The following is a 5,345-nucleotide window of genomic DNA, read 5'->3' as shown; positions in this document are numbered from 1 at the left end:
AGTACCAACAAATGGTGGCCTGTTATTAATAGGTCATAAACAAATTGCACAAATGAGTTGAAATTTCACTCGCTGATGATTGTTTCTAATACATACAAAACAGATGACCCACGAAAATAATCATGGCTATTCATTTTAGAAATTATCAAGACAATTCATTGATAGAATAGGGTGTTGGTATAGTGATTAAATACTATAAATCTACGTGCAATTTCAGATTTGTCGTGAATATTTGCCTTGTACTTCGTAAAAATTTACGCGCTTCGAAAATACCACCATTTGATAGTAATCAATATCATATTTTTTTTAAATTTGAAATAAAGAAAAAAGTAACAGATGAACTCTAGAGGAATGAGCCTCAGGTATATATTTTCGATAGGATTATATTATGAAACGTGCCTTTAGCACAGAAAAATAGTGTTGAATATTATTTTAGCACGCCGCTTGCGCTAACGAGGCAGCCATGTTGATTATTAGCATTCGTTTAATGGGTACACCGATTGCCCAAAGATTTTGTCCGTTATATGACCACTATCTATAAAGTTTATTTCGGTAAAAATATCGCAAAATAATTGGAAAAAATGTACATTGAAACATCAAGGTGAACTAAGATGTCATGCACTTTGTACTAATTATTTGAACTTTCTTACTCTTTTAGCAAATCAAGCGAGGAGTAATTTCTGCCACAATTTGGAGATGGAATCGTGAAACCAATTAAGCAAAGCTATATAAAGCTACTAAAATCTATAAAAAAAAAATCACAAGAAGGTTGTATGCAAAGCCACGACCGCAAGGTTGAAGTAGAATACTTTTACAAGAAAGATAACCCGGCTGCTTGCGTGTCAGTTGGCAGTATTGTATTTTCTTTTTGTCTGATATTTTGAATGAAGTTCATTGAATATTTTTAAATTTTGTGCAAATGAGACGTTGAAGTGCTGCCGAATTGTATGCACATTTAATACGACATCATTAAACGGGAACGGAACAAAGGCTACGGTTATGCAGAACTCGAATGCCGGCGCGATGCGATTCGCCTTACCGTGGTGAAATGTACAGCTCTTTTTGAGGCGAAGTAGAGCTATACGCCGTTATTTGCGTTCTGCATGACCGTAGCCAAACACTAAGCGACGCAACACGTAATAATAATCAGAGTATGCATGTAGATGAAGATAATTAACTTTGGATTATAGCGCAAAACGAGAAAATATTAACTCCTCAAATAATCATTTGTGTTCTTCAAATTTCAGTTGTTCAATTTAATATCCGATGAAATGTTTGTTTATTATCTGATGAAGCTCTTATATAGGCCAAATGATGCATTCCCAATTTACTAGATCCATAACTCTGCCGACCGTGCTAGGGAAAGCGCGGTATAACGACCAATTAGAGGTCGAATTTTGTGTTTTGACAAGGCTTAAGAGTTTTCAATAGTACAATAGTTCGAATGATAAAATTGCAATTTCATGCATTTGGGAGGAATCTTAGAAGATTTTCTAATCGATTGCTGCAAAAACGAAGGAAATCCATCGGAAACTAACCGATTTATTAGCATTTGAAATTTTTCTCTCTTTTTTCAGTTTTAGATTTTCATTTCACATCCCTATGTAGCCGAACTTCCTGAGAGAAGTATTCTAATTCAAAATTAAATCTTCATTAATTCATTTGTTGTCCTTATAAGGACAATTGTTCAATTTATCATAGGATGTAGTGTTTATCTTACATCACAGTGAGAAAGGAGTTTTCACATTGAAAACTAGACACGGCTTTACTGGAGTAAGTGTTGGAAAATGCATCTACCGCTAATACCACCGCTATCATACGAAAGCGCGTCGTTTCATGTGGGGAATATCAACAACGAAAAATGACGCGCGTCTAAGCATAACCCGAACTGTTTCGCCGGTTGCATCTGCATTTACCGCTGAGGCTGTCACTATACTGCTATTGGTACCAAAAGCTATTAACTCTTCAAATAAGTGTTTTATTTGTTCTCAAAAGAACAATTGTTCAATTCAAAATCGGATTTACGCAATCGCATCTCTGTAATATTACCGACAATAATATTCTTCTGAACAAAATGATACAACTTTCCCATTAGGCCTCTGCCATAATAGACGCGAAAAGCGACGCGAACCGATTCGCTCGGCTGTAGGTTAATGTTCAGCCATCAGTAGAGCTGTATATCAACCTACGGCCGAGCGTATCGGTTCGCGCCGCTTTTCGCGTCTACTATGGCAGAGGCCTTAGAGAAAGTTGCTGGCTGATGTATTCACTTCATGCAAGCCTGCTGCTGATGCTTCCCGCTACCACGCTGAAACAGCATTTTAGTGAAGGGAGTGTCGTTGCATCAGCTGACCCTGCTACTATCGATGCTGATATACCCGCTGCAACAGCTACGCTATGCATAGCCATGCCACAGTTGTGGCCGCTATACGCTGGCCCAACTGCTGAGCAACTGCAACGCTATCCGCAGCCATGCCACAGTTGTGGCCGCTATCCGCTATCGATGGTACCCACCGCTCGCTCCCGCTGCTGCTAAGGGAGGACTGCTGTCGTCGCTGTTCAGAACTATTATGAGCGGCTTCGACTAAAACAGGCTCTTATATAGGGATGAAAATAGGAATGAATTATTTTACGTACGTGGTGGAATGATATAACTTGAAAAATATGTGTGACTTCATTCCGGCTCAGAGCGATCATTTGATAAGCTCCACCTCTTTTTTCAGTTTCTAAAGTTTTTCCTCAGTTCCGTAGCACGGATGCACAAAAATGGTTTCTTGTCGAGCCGGACCGATAGCACTCTCATTGAAGCAACAAAATAACATGTTTTGTGTCGTGTTGTGCAGCTTGGTTGAAGAAAATGTTCCCGTCCCCGTGTCGCATGTAAGCAGATTATTGCGTTCAGTAAACACCGATGGTGCTCTCACACACGCAACGGTTTTAACCCGTATCTTATTGCGGTTTGTAACATCAAGCGATTTCGTTTGCTCGCTGTTGTGTGTTGCATCATGTTGCAACTTGGCAGCTGGGAGACGACGAAATTCTGTTTATGCTGATTGATTGAATCGACTACATATTAGCTCTGCATAGTCAAACGAATTGCTTTTGTGAATGCGTTCTAACAGGGCAGTTTATTATTCAATGTCGGTTATTCTGATCGCAGCGTTTGCGCTGCCCCTACAGTGGGGAGTTTACTAAATAAAGTAAAAATTAGACAACTACAACAGAATTTGATTGCATCCCGCACAGAATGTCTGCTTGTGTTGATGCCAGAAAATTATTAACCTTCAATTATGTTTTTATTTGCCTTCAAAAAAGCATTTTGCTGTTCAAAACCGGTTGCTAATTACAACCTTTGAGCTCCCCTAACATTGGGGGAATTAAGATACACGGACAACATGCACTGTGGAAGCTGTTTCACATTCAGTAAATTAGACGGGTGCGACAAATTTGAATTGCTAGGAGGCAACACAGAATGCTTGCTTGCGTTGACAAAAATTATTAACTTTCAATGACTTGTTTGTTTGCCTTAAAAAAGGCATTTTGATTTCCGAAATTCGATTTCCTGATGGCAATCATCATGCTGCCCCAACACGGGGGGAATAATGGCTGTCTGGCGACACACGCTGAGAAAAACCGCGCTGCTCCTGAGACGTAGTGACCAACCACAGGGCTAGTGCTGCTGCTAAGGAAGGACAACTGCTGTTGTCGCTGTCTAGAACTATTATGAGCGGCTCCGGCTGAAGCAGGCTCTTATATAGGCCAAATAGCATGTTTTCAATTGCAAGGTATATGATCCTGTCGACCGTGCTTGGGAAGCAAGCATATAACGACTAATCAGAGGTCGAATTTTTCGTTTTGACAAGGCTTGACTATTTTCAATAGTACAATAGTGTGAATAATAAAATTACAATTATCTTATTTTGGGAAGAATCTTAGAAGATTTTCCAATCTATTGCTGCAAGAACGAAGGAAATCCATCGAATACTAACCGATTTATTAGCATTTGAAATTGGACATATTTTTCTCTTTTTTCGGTTTTAGATTTTCATTTCACATCCCTATGTAGCCGAACTTCCTGAGAGAAGTATTCTACTTCAAAATCGCCGTCACCATCTTGATTATTGTAGTAGAGAAAATAATAGAAAAATTCTCCTAACTAAATCACGCATTAAGTAATATATTTTGAAATTTAAGTAAAACAGAAATATTCAAACATTGATCTGAGGTTATTAACGATGATCAAAATAATAATAATGAAACCGAAGATCGTTGAGCAAGACAAAAAAAAAAGAATTGAAACAAATCATGGCCGATCAAATCAAACGATTTTCTTGTTTTAAGTAAATTGAATGATAAATTTATTGATTATAATTTACTGACAAATTTATCATTTTTGTTTAATCAAACATAAATTCCCTGGGTGTTAAAATATTTTATATAGTTTTGAATATTATAACAGTATTTTTGATCTGCACTGTATTTGATGAAAAAGAAATAGTTCACACCATAAAATCACAGTTACAACTGATTTAAAACTGAACTACAACTTTTGCGGCCATTTTTCAATTTTGTCTCCACTATACGTTTTGCTGTCAAACACATATTCACCACTGTTGTCTCTCTTGCATTCTCAAGAAAAAAACTAGTTATAAACATGTTAGAAAGCAGTTTTTACAGCAATTCGTAATGTATTTACAACTTCAACTTGTTATTTCGATTTAAAACATCATTCCGATTTAAAACATCAATGCGAGTGAATTAAAACCCAATGTTTTCTTTGTAACTTATTTATGACTTATTTATAACTTTTTCCTTTCATTTTTCTCGTAAAAGATGTTGCATGTGTTACTTGGGTTGACAAAATAGAGAAGCAAATAGATTTACTTTCAAAAACTTGTAGAAGTTTGACGGTAAATTGGACGAATGAGAAAAATGAAATGAAATGAATAATGGGGCGATTACCCTATCTATTTTCAATGCAAGCTAAATAACTTTTGTTATTCTTGTAAGTAATTGTATTCGTTTGTTTAACCAAAACAGATCAAAGTGGTCCAAATCTTACAAAACACGTGCAATAAATATAGCGATATTTACATATTAAAAAGTTAGCGTTTAGCGATTATCGAGCTAAATTTTCCGGTTAGCGACTTAGCGATTAGCGTCGCTAAATTTTCGATTAGCGGTGCCCACCACTGCATTTCAATAACCACTGAACCGATTGTTGTGGAGTTTTGCACATGTAAATAATAGTAGTCATAGCCAGGGGACTGGCAACATGGCCAATAAAACAAACGTACATTGAATCGGTCCGTAAATTTCTAATAAAATTCACGTGTATTTTCGCA

The sequence above is a fragment of the Wyeomyia smithii genome, chromosome 3, assembly GCF_029784165.1.
Source record: "Wyeomyia smithii strain HCP4-BCI-WySm-NY-G18 chromosome 3, ASM2978416v1, whole genome shotgun sequence".
NCBI lineage: Eukaryota > Metazoa > Arthropoda > Insecta > Diptera > Culicidae > Wyeomyia > Wyeomyia smithii.
The sequence above is the reverse complement of the archived record's forward strand: the minus strand, read 5'-3'. Positions refer to the sequence as shown.